Source organism: Ambystoma mexicanum, chromosome 2p, assembly GCF_040938575.1.
Source record: "Ambystoma mexicanum isolate Mex_15411 chromosome 2p, UKY_AmexF1_1, whole genome shotgun sequence".
Taxonomy (NCBI): Eukaryota; Metazoa; Chordata; class Amphibia; order Caudata; family Ambystomatidae; genus Ambystoma; species Ambystoma mexicanum.
In genome coordinates this window covers 1,271,774,837-1,271,791,242 of record NC_090923.1, presented here as the reverse complement: position 1 = coordinate 1,271,791,242, position 16,406 = coordinate 1,271,774,837, and positions in this window count along the sequence as shown.

Below are 16,406 nucleotides of genomic sequence, written 5' to 3'. Positions count from 1 at the left end.
CTTCTATGCCTGGTATTGTGCAGGTGGGTGGAAGATGTCAGAGCACTGGAGTTGAACTGGAAATCTTTCGGACCAGAAGAAGTGAACTTTACTCTAGCTAAAAGGATGACGATGAACACCATGTCGATATCCTACACCTATTTGCTAGGGCACGTGAAATGGTGCGTAGCGGCATGCATAGGAGAGGATGAGGCTAGGACAGCAGAGATGAGACCAGCAGACAGCACCCAGCTCTTAATAGCACATAGGAAGCCATACCAAGCAATTGCGATAGCCACCATCAACAGGTATCAGTAAGAGGAGCAATGGCCTCGAAAGCATTCGTAGCAGGGGTGACACTGCAGGATATTATGCAAGCGGCAGACTGGGCTAGTGATAGCGCGTTTAAGCCATTTTACTTTAAGCCAATTCAAGGAGTGGCGACAACAGTACTGGGAAGCTTTGAACAAGCATAATGCTTGCCTCCTGTCTTGACATAGAATGAAGATTACTTCTGCATACCGCGGAGGGAGTCTTGATTCTATTAAAGACAATGAGGTGAGAATTAATTTCCCATCCAGCGCATGTACTGTATGAGTCATAAAATGAGAATGTTAATTATGATGTGACACCAGTACATGGAATCCACCCTAATGAGATTGCCTTGCATGCCCCACAGGAGATGACCAGAAGGCTATCTCAGTGACAAGGAAGACATTTTGATGCAAGTCAGAGTGAGCAACAAGTCGCAGCAGGCATGCAGCGGAACTAAGGCAGTTGGAAGCCTGATGTTTGTTGGGACTTTCATTTAGTTAAAGTTACAGTGACGGATCAGTTCTGAGCATCCAGAGAAGAGGAGGAGTTAGTGGATAGGAAGTGACTCATGGACCGGACTAGCACTGTCAAGGACTACAGTGACAGAGGGAAATGTACTTTTAAAAAAAAGAAAAAAGAAAATGAGTAGTTGAAAACGTTTCAGTGTTTCTTTTATGTTATTTGTTGAAACTGCTGAAGAGTGGTATTAAAGAAGCTGAAGCATAATGCTTGCCTCCTTGTCTTAAATACAATCAAGCAAGTCAAGCTGTGACCTAGCAGTTCGGGCTGGACTGCCCTTTTTGGGGTGGGACCAAGCCTGATTTGCATATGGTCTTTCCCATTCTGTAATGGCTTGGTAGACGAAGAACGATGGTCTGGAGGGTTGCCCAGAGCAATGCCAGTGGTTAAGATTCATTCTAAACATTCCAGCCATCACCTCTTTGTTTTTGCTTTGTCACGCAGAGGGGAACGGGTATGTCCAGACATGGGTCCCGTTACTGCTGGGCCTAGAGACCCAAGCTACTCCTCACTGATGAGGCCCATCAAGGCCAAAACATGTTTGGGGATGCTTGTGGTCCCATGCAGAAGGGATGTGACCTAGCAGTTTGGGCTGTACTGTCCCCTTTGGGGTGGGGCCAAGCCTGATTTGCATATGGTCTTTCCCCTTCTGTAATGGCTTTGCAGGTGAAGAACGATGGTTTGGATGGTTGCACAGAGCAAAGCCAGTAGTTAAGATTCATTCTCAACCTTCCAGCCATTACCTCTTTGTTTTTGCCATGTACACAGTTTCAAACTTCTTCCCCAACAAACAGAGCCATTAATGAAAAGAGGTCTGACACTTCCATTGTCAGATTTACAAAGTGATTTTATTGGTCCTCTGCAAAGATCAGCATGGGGAAACAGATACATGCTGATGGTCACCTGCCTAATGTCCAAGTGGTTGGAATGCATTCTGGGACCTGATTGCAGTGTGCAAACAGTACCCATCTTGTTGGTGAATCATATTTTCTCTAGGTTTGGTTTGCCTCAAAGGATATAATCAGACCGTGGAAGTAATTTCATCAGTGCAGTGATGACAAGGATGTGGCAAATTTTGAGAGTCAAAAGGAAACTGCACATTTCCTATCAGTCCCCTTCTTCATGAGTTGTGGAACATAGCAAAAGATCAATCATTGATATTTTTAAAAGGTTTGTAGCTGGGGCAAGTCCCAGCTGGGATGTGTGACTCCCTCTGGTGCTGATGGCTATTAGGTCCACACATTCCAAATCCACAAAACTCAGTCTGCACCAGATTTTAACAGGCAGTAAGCTGTTTTTGCCACAATATTTGCTATATCTGGCCAACAAGCAGGTCCTGGTAAATTCAGCCATGATTCATGAATATGTGGAAGAGTGAGGAAGCACTTGCAGCATGCATTTGCATTTGCATAGAGGATTATGGAAAACGTTGCTGATAGTACAAAATCATACTATGATAAGAAGACATCTGTGAGGGAGTATGTAGTAGGTGACCAGATGTTTAAATTTGATTTTGTGAAAGCTAAACACAAGAATGCAAACTTTCTAGCATCTTGGTGTGGCCCATTTAAAACTGTGGACAAAGTCTCACCTGTGGCATACAGAATCATGATAAAAGAAGGAGATTTGGCAGTGGAATAATTTGTCCATGTTAACCAAATCAAGCCATTTCACACAAAGCATGATGTGAAAAGGCTGTAGCAAGCAGAAGAAACCAATAGGGGATGAAAGGTGTATTTGGTACGTTGAAGTCAAAGCAGGAAACTAGATATTTGCTCTGGAGGGATTTGCAATAGAAGTTAAGTAGGTGTGAATGTAAATATTAAGGTAAGAGTGAGAAATGGGGGTATAAACAGGTGAGTATAGGTGTATGGAAATATGAGTGTAAGGTATGTAAATAGGAGACAAAACAAAGAGTAGAAGTAGAACCAAATTGATAGGGGTTCCAAATCGATATTACATTCTTGTGGTCTTGCTGAATGTTATAAAATAAAATGCTATGGTGATATTTTTCTATGTTTAACCCACAAAATTATTTCCAGCCAGTTATAAAGGAAAATGTTATTGTTACATATTTTTATGTTAATCCGCATGTTTATTGCCTGGTTGTTCTAAAATCTTCATGAATAGTACAAGTGTGATAGAAATATTGTATAAATATATTGCATAATGCAGGTAAACCCTAAAACGAAAGGAAATGAATGAGTTTGGTGTACTTGATACTTAATCTGTTTATTTTAATCTAGGTACTAACCGCTTACCTCACTAGTGCTCCTGGATCCCTGTACCCCTGGATTCCCAAAGGAGGCCACTGGATGAACTGAAGGACCCAAAGAGGAGGAAAAGTCAATGGAGGGGATCCCACAGGAGTTCCAAAGGAGGCAACCGGCTGGAGAAACAAATATGATGAAGAGGCAGCGGTCCACACATTGTGAAAAGGACAGCATAGTTTTTGGTTCATCTTAGTATCTGTGGTTATGATGACAATATCATACAACATTTCAGGGGAAGGTCAAGTTCTGGTAGAACTGGGACCAGCCTCAGGGATTACAGTGGAGGAGGCTCCAGGCTTTATATTAGGGAACAGAAGACCTTTATATCAAAACATTCATACACGTTTGAATCCACAGCTGATGATTGAAAGGTTTCTTAATGTTTCAGAGATTAAGAGCCTCATCACAAGTTTGGCAGTAACCCTTAAATGCGGCGGTAACACTATTACCTCCACATTTAAGGGTCTGTCAAATCACGGTATTGACGGATTTGCCAGCAGCTCTGAGCTGGGGGCAAATTCGCCGCGATAGTAGCGCAGAAAATTCTATATTGGGCCCAATGGGGAATGGGGAATTCCCGAATGGACCCAATGGGGAATGGAACCTTACCGTTCCACCAAACCCATGATCTGGCGCTAATAGCTCCGGGGGGTTTGGTGGTAATGCTAATAGCCCAAACAGTAATAATGCTGGGGATACCGCCAAACTCGTGATGAGGCCTTAAGTCTGTTCAAGTGAAAGAATAGGTGCAAACATGCAAAGATGGGCTCATAGAGCAGTAAAGGAGGTAATGTTGCATTTAGAAAAGACATGAGACATGTCATCTAGTACCAAGAAAAGGAGGGGAAAAAGGATGAGCGGTTTCTTGGTCGCAACAATTGTAATGAGAATAATTGGCGCTGTGGTGGGCACAGCCATCTCCACCGCAAATGCAGTATCTGTGAACACGCTAGGTGCCAAGGCCCAAGAACTGGGGCAAGACTTGAGAATGATCCAGCAGAATTTAGATGGACTTAAGGGTGAACAGAGCAAGGTGGTTCAATAAGTAAACAAGACTATTCTGACCCTCAACAAACAGGCTACAATATTAGTACCACTGTCGTAGTAAAACACGATAAATTATTGGAGGACATTCTGAATGTAGTAAATCCAATAGAGGGTATCCTGAAAAAGTTCCTGTGGGAAGCTCTCAACTGGGTCAGGGTCATATACCTCTGTATTTTGTGTCATCTGACATTGTTCGTCAAATGATGACACAGATCACACAAAGAGAAGTGGAAATGATCCAAGAGAAAATCGCATTTGAAATGGGGAGTGCAATTCCATTGTACATTGATGTAGAAAGGATGGAGATAGGCTTTCTGTTGTCTATATCATGTATTGCCCCAGAATTGATGTATCAATCTAAATTAGTATATAATATACGTTTCTGGCAGGGGAACAAATATGTCAAAATTGTGACTGCTAAAATGGTGACTTTTCAAGCCCGGGAACCCGACTTATATCTGATCCTGAAATTAGACACCTGTGTGATATTCAAAGAACAAAATTCTGTATGTTCTGGGAAACCATTTGTTTCTGATGCAGTGAGCGCCATTTGCGGGTTGAGGGCAGATCATAGTGTCTCTGAGGGATGTGAAGTGTCTATACCGAAAGTCACGGTGGTGACAGTTGGGGGGTTGACACTATTTCATGTGGATGGCCATCTATGGCAGGGAAAGGTAGAGACTATTGATTATTTCCAGAAAAACAGGTTTACCATTGATCCCGACATTAAGTACCTACTAAAGCATAAAAGCGTAAACACAATCGAAATGAATCTAAATAAAAAATAATATTACTGTGAGTGACTTAGGCCTGACAGAGGGAGATGCATTCACTTGGGGTACCTGGGCAGAAAGGGGGTTTGGTGATTAAAGCAATTTCCTTAGTATCTATCTTGATCTGGCTAATAGTACTTACGGTCAAAATGCACATGATGATGTTCACATTATTGGCGGATGAGAGAGGGAAACATCAGCTGAGTGGAGCACATGTATTTTAGACATACAGTAATTGCAGATTATTCATGTGCCCTAGATCACATGGTTCGATGAAATGGTATAGTCAGGATTTTTGTGTTTTCTTTGTTTCTGCAGAGGCTCTTAGGCTAGGTGTCAACACAAACAAAAAGGGTGGAATTATGTAGGAGATTCAGGTGGTGCAAATTTCAACTAAGCCAGGAATCATACCTTTGACTCCTGCAGAAGTGATATGACAGGGTGTATGTGAGACACTGAGGTGATATAGCATTGCAAATTCATACAAACCAGAGTGGAGGGGTAAGTTGGGATTTACCCTGCCAGGGCAGTGCACATTTTCAGGCAGTTCAGGGACACATGTCTAACTTCTAACATGATTAATTAATAACTCCTAACATGTAACAAACTGATACAAATAGGGCCTCATTACGAGTTTGGAGGCAGCCATGACCTCTATAAGGGCATGGCTGCCTCCAAACTCGGGTCTGGGTCCGTGGTCCCTGAATGGTGAAATACCGGGCCATTCTGACTTTGGAGGGCCTGGTATTTCCCCATTCAGGGAACCCGGACCCAGACCATCCCCATTCCCATTTGAGCCCCAATAGGGCTCAATGGGAATGGGGAGCATGCTAACAACGGGTCCGTTAATGACGGGCCCGTTGTTAGCATGCTGGTCCCCTTACGGCACCCGCAAAGGACGTCTGGTCTGACCAGACGTCCAGAGCGGGTCCCACGAGGGAACCTCGTAATGAGTCGGTACGGGGTTAACGGCGCTGGCACCTTTACCGGCGCCAATAACCCCTTACTGCCTCACTTATCATGAGGCCCATAGTGTTTAGAATGGGGCATCCGAGTCCATAGCACTTTGTGCAAATCATGGTGCAAACTTCGGGTGCAAACTGGGATGAAATTTGGTTTGCAGGCATAGACTCTGAAATGCTGTTTAGAAAATAAATGCAGGAATTAAATCTGCTCTTGCAATGGGAGACGTGAGGGTTAGAGAACTTAGAATGTGCAAAAAACACGTTACTCAAAGTAGGACCATTGTCTGTGTTCTAGCGCAGGAAACCAGAATAAGAAATGTAACACATCAATTCTGGAGTTCATTATATTTAATATCATATTATTGAACTAAAACTCTGCTCAAGGGTTACGGTAGAATAGAATAGGGACTTCTGGAAGTTTCCAGAGGTTTTTGGCCATTCAGAGGAGGTGGGTGTCTAATTGACATATGAAATCACAGTCAGAGGTAGGCAGATCTTATACTTTGTGTAGGGGAGTATACATGAAGTGGGAAGGTAGAAAGGAAGCTTCAAAAGAGGCCCAAAAGGAAATGGAGGGGCTTTTTGCTGCCAAAAGTGTGAGAAAGAAAATTGCAGAAAGAGGCGGTAAATTGGGCATGATCGGAGGCAGACAGACCAGGCTGACCTTGACTGAGAGGCCTTCTGCAGAAGAGAAAGGAGGGAGAAAGGGGAATATGAAGTCGAGCTGAGACCGAGGGTACAGAGCCTGCCCTTCACTTGCTCTGCAAGCGCAGATCCTTCAGGCATTTTGGTAAGCAAACAAGTAACAAAGTGAGGACACATTGTGTTTTGTGTGATAGAATATAGTGGGGAGAGTTTTGCATGTGGGTAGTCAGTTGCAAGCTGGTGAAAGCATTGAAAGTAGTTCAAAGTTCCACAGATAATTCCAGGTTCACCTGCCAAACATCATTGTGAGAGGCTTGAAAAAAAAGGATTTCAGAATACTTTTGCTTTGAATGCAGGTGACAACGTGTGAAATATGAATTAACTTTGTTTCCTGCTAAATGTTCTCTCTCTGTGTTTTTCTAATTACACTTTGTCAACTGCTTTTGTGCACTGTGCATATTTTGACAAAATATAGATAAACGCCAAAGGGTACATTTTTAAAAAGAAAAGTGTGTGGCTGCTCATTGTGGGTATATTTCCATGATAAAGATGTTACATGTCCCGCTCTGTAACAGAACCTAGCTCTCTCTCTAAGAGGCCCCGGATAGAGTGAGTATAATTGCAAGTTGATTCCCCATGTTATGAATACCTAATTTTACAAGTAACTTGGTAATGCTGCGCTGGGTAATTACCTAGCAATCCACTAGAAATAAGGTAGGGCTATTGGGCCTCATTATAAGTTTGCTGGTCCGGTAACAACGTACCAGTAAGCTTGCCATTACCGTTGCTACAGGACCGGCAAACTACGAGTTCTGCTTGCGGGGGCCATCCCGCCCGCCAGGTTTGACTTGGCGGGCATACTGGCACCCGCGAGCAGAGCATGTCGGATGCACTGGCATCATTCTGAATGGTGCCCGTGCATCCGGCCGCCCCATTTTCATTGAGCCGTATGGTGCTCAAATGGGAATGGGGAGCATTTTTTTCTGGCGTCTGCGAATGGCAATTACCGGGTCCGGCGGGCCCGTAATGACCCGATAATTGCCCATTCGCGGGTGCTGGGAAAAAAATGATACCAGCGGCAGCCGTGCCTGTTATACCGGCACAGCTACCTCTGGTATTGTAATGAGCCCCATTGTGTACCTGGAGACGCACTAAGTCCTGCGTTTGGTTTCAGCAAATGATCCCATTGTAAGAATAACATCAGCTAGCCCGGTGTTTTGTGGCAAGCTAGGAAACCTCCCAAAATTCCCTACAGGGACACATGTTTTCACTGGATGCAGACCAGTCCAGTAGGAATCATTATCTGCAGAGCCACGCTGTTTTTTTTGCAAAAATCCTGTCCTATTGCACTGACAGAGCCAGACTCCTGGATTGTTCTGAAAGCTGCAACAAGACCTAAGCACAAAGCCTCCAGTGAGTATTGCACACATATACCCTTGTGGCCAAGCAATTATGCAAATTCAATGATCAAAAATAATATCTGATTGGTACTGGTACTGCTTGTCAAAACTGCATCACACAACTTAATCAATACAAATGTCAGGTTTTATGAAACACTGCTACCAGATGTCAGTGGCCACTGCATTTCAGACCCACTGGGTCCTTCTTTGGGGAAATACCTGTTAAAAATAATCCACAAAAATTATTTATACCCCCGAATCAACGTATAAGCGGCAGCCACGGAATCGATTAAATGATGAAGGCTGATGATTAAGGTTCTCCACCTCTCTGTGGTAAGAAGGATGAGTGACACGCCTAGTAGATTAAGGCAAGGCGGGGAACAGGTTGTTGATACCTTGGTGTGTTCTTGTGTTGTTCAGGATTAAGGTGCTACTCTGCGCTATTATTTCATACTGATTCGTATTGGGGACACTCTACGATTTAGTGGATGGTATTTCTATGAACTTTTCTTCACATGTTATTTGGATTGGGATTTGCTATATGGATGTGCTTAGCGCTTCCTTTTCTCTTGCTGATAGATCTTGAATGGTGTTTTTATATGATTTTACATGGTGGCTCGATCCATGAAACACTGCTGCTGCAGGTTAGGACATTACTATTCCACTTTGAGCATGTTTTATTTATTTTCTGTTTCTTCCTTTCAGTGGGTTTATACTACTACTTCTGGTCATTCTATTATCACTCACATTTTTTCTGCACTAGTGTGTTTTAGAACTTGTATGTTCACATTATGTAACGTATTGTTGTTCTCTTTTCTTTTTCTTCAAATGTTCAATGTTTCATTGTATGTCATGACTGTATGTCATTTGGTTAAGAAGTCATCTCTTTGTTTTTCACATTTGGGATTTATTTTCATATTGAAATGTTCATCATAACTGCACGTCATCATCATTATATCAATTCCGTTGTCGCATATACATTCCTTATGGTGTATACCATTTTTGTGGATTATTTGTAACAGGCATTTCACTGAAGCAGGACCCAGTGGGTTTAACATGTATTGGCCACTGGCATCTACTAGCAGTGTTTCATAAAACGTGCCATTTTTTATTGATTAAGTTGTATTGAATTGTTTTGTATTGTAGTAGTCATTTATATAGCGCCTTTTCCCATTTGTAGACCTCAAAGTGCTTTGTGCTAAGCCCACTCTCGGTGACCAAAGTCCAGGTATGGGAAAGTTTTAAGAGGAGACTTAGGATGCATGTGTGCATTCGGCCAAGATTAGGATTTAGGATGGCTGGCCAGGCTCCAATGGGCATCCAGAGAGGCTATGCAGGAGACTCGCTATGTACCCAGCAAGCCCAAATTTGTCATCGTTGTCTCTGTTTTCTACTGGCAGAGGTGTTGAGGTAAGTCTCAACATAATTGTATTAGTCGTAACTGTATTCAAAAGTGTGTGGTTGGATAGCCGTGCCTGCTAGTTGGGACATAAAGGCTGCCCTAGAAGCTAGGATAATGGGAATCTCTGAGCGTAATTGACAGGTTATCTTTCTGGTGGTACTACATATCTTCCAAGGTCTGCAAACACTGGTGAAAGGTGTCTACTAGGTGGGATATCAAGGACACTTGTGTACAATCACTGTGTGTTACAATGGCTAACCTAAGCAGTTATATGTGCAATGGAGCATTACCAACATGCATCTTCGAGTGTCATGGGTGGGCTAAACATTGTAAGGCATAGATGCTCTAAGTGTGGCACACGTATTAACCTGCATTTGTTTTCTTCTAGTTGCAGTGCCCGGTTACCCGCATATCTAGGTACAACCCCATGACTGTCCTTTCAGTTGTTGTAGGTGTATAAGCGGGCTGGTATAAAAAAATAACTGAGAGGTCCAGTACCAAGGCCGGGGGGGCAGTCCTGAATATCTTTCAAGCACACTAGGGGTGATCTTTGTACATCTTCTAGGTGCAATTGGCAGTCTGTCCTCAAAGGAATTCAGGCGCATTGGGCCGTATCTCCCTGTGATCTTCAGAGTGCTGGGGGTAAGCTCATGATACATCTGCGTGAAAGGACAGGCTAGCGAGAGAGTGCTGCAGCATTCCTACATCCCTTCTAATCCTTCCAGTGTGTCACATTTCCCTCTAAGTCAACCACATTCCCTACCCCCAAAATTCCATCTAAGTATGTCACATCGCCTACTACCAAATTCTACCTCAGCACGTCCCATTTTCTAGCCCCAAAAACAGTCTCAGTTCGTCCCATATTCCTTCTCCAAAAACCATCTACGAGCGTCATATTTACTACCCCCAAAACCATCTGGGTGTAATATATTTCCCAACCCCAGCAATCCATCTAGTGCTTCACCATTCTTACCCCAGAAAAACAATATAAGTGCATCACATGTCCCACCCCCAAAATCCAAACAGGCGCACCACATTTCCTCCCCTGTGCAATCCATCTTATCAAGCATTCTGAGTGCTTTGGCACGTCCTTAGATATTTGATAAGAGAGTGGCTACCAGTATGGGCCCTCTTGGTGTGTATCCGAGGAGGGTGTAAGGACGGGACCCCAGTGCATATTTCATGACCTAAACAGCTGTCCTAAAACCTTTCAGTGGTAACTTACAAGCTACCATCAGACTGTCAAGTGTTGTATACTGGTAACCAGAGCACACCAGTAAGATCGAAGGAGGCCAAGAGGCTGATGTGTGATCTTGTGCAAGGAGTTGACTGGCGGATTGAGTTTGGCAGGGTGGGCCACTGCAACAATGGCAGTCATCCATCTGTGCATTTGTGTATGAGAGATTATTGGTGAGTGATGTGTGAAAGGCAGGCCGCCACAACGACAGCTGGCATCCACTGTAACATGTCTTGTTGGTTTTTCGATAAGTATGGGGCTGGTGCTTGTGAAAGAGGAAATGTCATGGGAATGAGAAGGGATTTCGGGTTGAGGTAGGGAATAGGCAGGTTTTGAGGGCTTTCCTGAATGAGAGGTAGGTATCAATGCAGTGGATGTGGAGAGGGAGTGAGTTCCAGATGGCAGGGGCTTGGATGGAGAAAGAGGATCCTCCCAATCTGGTGGAGCTGTAATTGGGTATAAGGAGGAGAAGAGCAGCACCAGGTCTGAGGTTAGTGGTGGGTTGATATGATATGATATTTTATTTATATTGTGCTCATACACAAGTGTTTCAGAGTGGTTGATAGCGTATGAGTTTATCCTGGAGGAATTTGGGCCAGGTGTTGTGGAGGGCACAGTGAGTGATGCACATGGCTTTAAAGCCAGTCCGTCAACCGATAGGGAGCCAGCGTAGGACTCTGAGTGAGGGGCTAATATGTTTTCTAGGTGTAAGTACAATGAAGGAGACAGGCACATTTTGGATTCTTTGGAGTGTCCTGAGCTGGGGAAAGTAGAGGGAAAATGCACAAAGATGTAGTACTCGCCGCATGGGGAAAATGCACCTAGATTCAAAACAAACAGTAGTTGGAGAATGCACCTAGATTCAAAACACACAACAGAGGAAAAAAACACCTATGCTCAAAACACACAGTAGTTGGAAAATGCACCTAGATTCAAAACACACAGCAGATGGAAAATGCACCTATGTTCAAAACACACAGTAGTTGGAAAATGCACCTGAATTCAAAACACACAGCAGAGGGAAAATGCACCTACATTTAAAAAACACACAGCAGAGGGAACATGCATCTGGATTCAAAATATACAGCAGAGGGAAAATGCACTGAAATTCAAAACACATAGCAGAGGGAAATGCTCTTAGAAAGTAAAACTCACTTATATTAAAAAAAAAGTAATGAAAACCCACTTACATTCAAACATTTGTAGTGTAGTGAAATAATATTACACAATTAGGCAAGGTATAAGTAGATACGATAATTAGGTGATACAAGTAGTGGGGTTTTACTGGAGTGCAGTAATATCTCCATTCCCCGTCCACACCACACTTACCTTATCAGTTTCTGTAGGTTGTCTGCATTAGGCGTCCCAGGAGAACACGGGCAAACACGCACCAGACTGCTTAGTGGATGAAGCTGCCCTTTGCCGTGTGGCCCTTAGCCGGTGGCTGCCTGGGAAAGAGGCTGCCCTCAGGAAGGCAGGTAAATGGACAATAGATCATGGGTGGCGACACACAAACCAATGGGCTGCAGGGATGGAAGGAGGTGGAGGTAGGGAACAGGAAGCACACGAAGGATGGCAAATACACCACACAAAAAAAGAGAATCCAGGCGGTGAAAGGATGTTAAAATCACCTGATAGATCTGCAGCTGATCAGGCAAGCAAATGTGGCTTAGCGCTCCTGGTTAGGAAATTAAAAATCGCTCAAATAAGGAGGGCTGATGGCATAAAGCCCTATCTCACCTTTGGCAATAAGATTTCCAATAGATGAGCCATCACAATGGCCCGCTTTAACCTCCTTATACCTAGAGCTGACACGGTACAATGGTGGGGATTTCCCAAAGAGCCAAATCGTCCACTACGTGGCTACACTTTGGTGGACATTATTCACTTTGATTTGTTTTGCCCAGCGCATGGCCACATTAGTAACCAAACCATTGTGCCACTCCTAAATGCTGCAAATCGTATAACCTGTCACTATGCTGTATTATTTGTTGCAAGCTGCAGAAACATGGGCTCTATTGTCTTATATTAAAAGAGCATTCAGAGTGAGGAAATTGCAAACATGATTTTATTGTGTATGATTGGTTAATGTTTTTCCCAACCGGTTTCAACATTTTATGATGAATTCTGTATTGTACGTTTAATAGATTTTTCTCGTGATCCGAATAAAGTTATACAACAACAAAAGCGCTTGTGTGATTACAAGCAGTAGCTATTTTTGATCACTGTATTTGCATACGTGTGTGACCACATTGGTGTTCTTTGTGCAACCCTCATCAAAGGCTTAGTGCCTAGGTCTTGTGGCAGATTGTAAAGTAGAAAGCCTTTGTGGGGGCACTCTTTGAGGGTTTGCACACCTGAAACACTACACAGATGAAGTATCATTTGTGAATTAGAGCTCCGCCCACCCACACTCTGTGTACTGTTCCTGAAAGCTGCCCAGAGAGAAATGTGATAGGCTAGTGAAGTCTGCTTATGACCTGCTATATTGAGGCCACTTTATAGTGTCACTGACAAGCCGGAGTGGAGCACAGCATTTGGAGTGCATGCATGTGTGCAGTTTCAGAAGTCAACTGCTGGTTCTAGGGTGCTTTTATTGGTAACTGAGTCTATTTTGCCTCTCCAACCTCACTGTGGGCTGTATACTCCATCACAAAGTAAACCAGTTTCTTGAACTGAACCCCCAATTGGTTTCTGTAACTTTGTCTAGGTTTTGTTTTTTTGTTGGAATACAATGCGTATTAAGCGAGGCAAAAAGTGCAGTTCTCTTTTGCTTTAAAAAAAAAACAGATAACTGAATCATCAGAAAATGGCTATGTCACAGCATGTTGGCATTTAGCTGCGGTCTGCACACTGCCACCATCACACTGATGAGGACCGTACTGTGTTTTTTTCTAGGTGAAAACTACAGGAAACAAAGAAAAGTTGAAGGTACCCACCGACCCCAATGTCGAACTCCTGACCTGTAATCCGTTGTCCAAAGGCTACCATCCCAAAATATAGCGCATCAGCATGAGAGAGCATTGCTGCAGAAGGCTTTCTTCCGCTTGTACATGTTTGAACATTTTGGGGGAGGGGGGTTTGGAGCCAATGACTGGTGCCGCTGCTACTGAACGAACTCCCTTGTGACCGATCTTCCAATTTGTGAAATTGTGAAATCCTTGGCGGATTTTATACAGACTTTTCAATAAAATGTTTTTTAAGTGATCCTGAGCCTATGCTACTGCTGACTGAAGAACATTGACCACCAGAGGCGTACCCAGGATTGTCTAGCAAATGGGGCCTGAAGCTAATGTAGTTGGGCCCCCTGCACTGACAAAATGATCTGTAAATACCCACACTGCGCTGCTGAGTGGGCATTTACAGATTTTGGGTGGGCCTTGCACCTCAGGCCCTACCCTGCCTACGCCTCTGTTGACCACACTTAGGCAGACCCCCATTTGTGTGTAAAGGTGGGGTAGCTTGTGGGAATCTGTTTTTTTTCACCAACTGTTGCGGCAGGGCTCGACTCACTTAACTTGGTCTCCCGCGCAGAGTAGGCATTCCACTGATTAAAAATACCGCCGCGCAACAGGGCCTGGTGCCTTTCACGGTGATTTTTAGCCATGCAATATAGGGACTAGAAAATAATAATAAAAAAAAAATCAGTCAAGGAATATATCCATTGTGATACAAGTCACAGAAAAAAAGCATTGTTTGGAAACAGAAGAAATGGCAGCAAGTAGAGGACTGGAAGCTACCTTTGCAAATGTATGGAAAGCATGGAAACTGGGACCCACCAAAGCGCAAAACGAAGTTCAAAATGTACAGAAATGAAACCAGAGAGGTACAACGTTTATAAATGCAATAAAGATAGTAATAAAGCCTGAACGGAAAAGATGAGTGTCAAAAGCATGGAGAAAACTGAATAACTGAACTCATATTGCTAAAAAAACATTCTCAGTGAGAACCAATGGAAGGAATAGATTTTGAGCTCCATTAAGGAAGCACCATTCATTCGAGATAAAATGGAATATATGTTGTGTTATGATAAGTTGTCTTATACCGTGCACCGTTACCATTGGCTTGGTCTCCAGGCACTCACCTGGCTCTGTAAGAAAAAGGGCGGGGGGGAGTTAGTGAGGGCAGAGGGATAGGATAGAGGTTGTGCTCTTCTAGTGATGCTTGAAGAACCTGGAGAAACTGGTGCGTGTGCATGTCAGCTTTCTAAGTGACTTTTGATTGTGTGCACTGGACTTGTATCGGGATGGGCCAGGCCCAGTGTCCTGGAGCATTTGTTGTATGCAAATGGTTGTTATGTTGGATGTCTGTTTTGTGCGTTTGATGTGTAGTTTGGCTTGGGTGTGCCTGGTACTTGCATGCTTTGCAAGAGGGGAGCAGGAGGAGGGTTTCTTAGTATATTGGCTACCCTCAAAATTCACCTGGTTGCAATGACTGGACTTTCTTCAACAAGATCCTCTAAGTGCAGTGCACTGGCTATCTTCGCAATTTATCTAAGTGCAGTATATTAACTACCCTCATAAAACCTGTAAGTGATATGCAATGGATACCTTCACAGTTTGTCTGGGTGCAACGCTTTGGTTACCCTCATAAATCTTCAATGTACAATGCATCGACTATCTTCACATTTCATCTAGTTGCGATACATTGTGCAATGGGGTAATTTGGGGCAGGCTCTGGAATAGCGAGGAATCTCTGGAAGGGCTTGAAAGAACAGATAAAAACCTCTCTGGTATGTGAATTGCCCGTTGAGTGCTGGAGGTAGCAGATGCAGTCCTTCCTCATAAGGGGAAAGAAGCCACGAGGATGATCGCAGCTATCATCAAGAAAGTCTAAGCTTGGAGGTGACTTATTTATTTATTTTAATTCTTGATAGCGCACCAAATCACCTGCAGACCTCACGGCGCACACAAAACAGACAAGATGATATTAATACATGGGATAAGGTACCCCGTAGTGTACGTCATAAGTACATTGCAATTCACTGAGGAAGTCCGTGACCGGAAAAAAGAAGGCATACGTTCACGGCACTCCAAGGTGAATTGCAGTATCCTTTGTACTTATGGTAGGAGGTATTATACTTGGCCTCTTTCTTTCTCTAACACCTGATACCTTTAGCTTGTTAATACTTATAATCAATAAGTGATAACATACAGAACGATTCTTGCTCTCTTAATTTACATACTTCCATAAGCAGTTCCTTATCAATGAATTGCTGTAAAAGGCAACAGAAAGGTATTAGGAATCTGAAAATCTGGTCCGAGCTTCAACGACGTGTTCCTGGGGCAGCTGGATTTATGCTGTGTGCAAGGGAGCAGTAGGCCTTGTGATGCCACAATGGAACTGTAATAAGTTATTACAGCAGGGAGTACTGTCATTTTCTTATAACATATGAGCAGTGATGTCGCTGCTAGACTGTAACAAGGACACTTTTTACAGGTTTTTTATGTGGATATTGCAGGCTGTCATTTAGTGTAAAGGAGACATGTGGAACCAAGCGGTTATCTGTGTAGATAAGTTTGATTACCTTTTGGTTTGCTTTTACAGGGAATTGTTTCACGATAGATTTGGTTTACTGAGATTTCAGCAAAACATATGACACTGTCCACACAGAACACTGACACGCATGCACTCAGAATACTGTCCAATGTCTCCTACAGTTACATTTAGGAAGCAGCTACATTTCCGTTTCCGATTTCCCTCTCCTCCACAACTTATGTGTGTGTGAATGTTAAAGCAGTGGGCCTCATTAGGAGATTGGAGGTATTTCAGAGGAAAATCCTCTGAAATACCACCAGACGGATTTCCCATTACTGCCACTTTGTCAGGCGGAATTTCCGCCTGATTACAA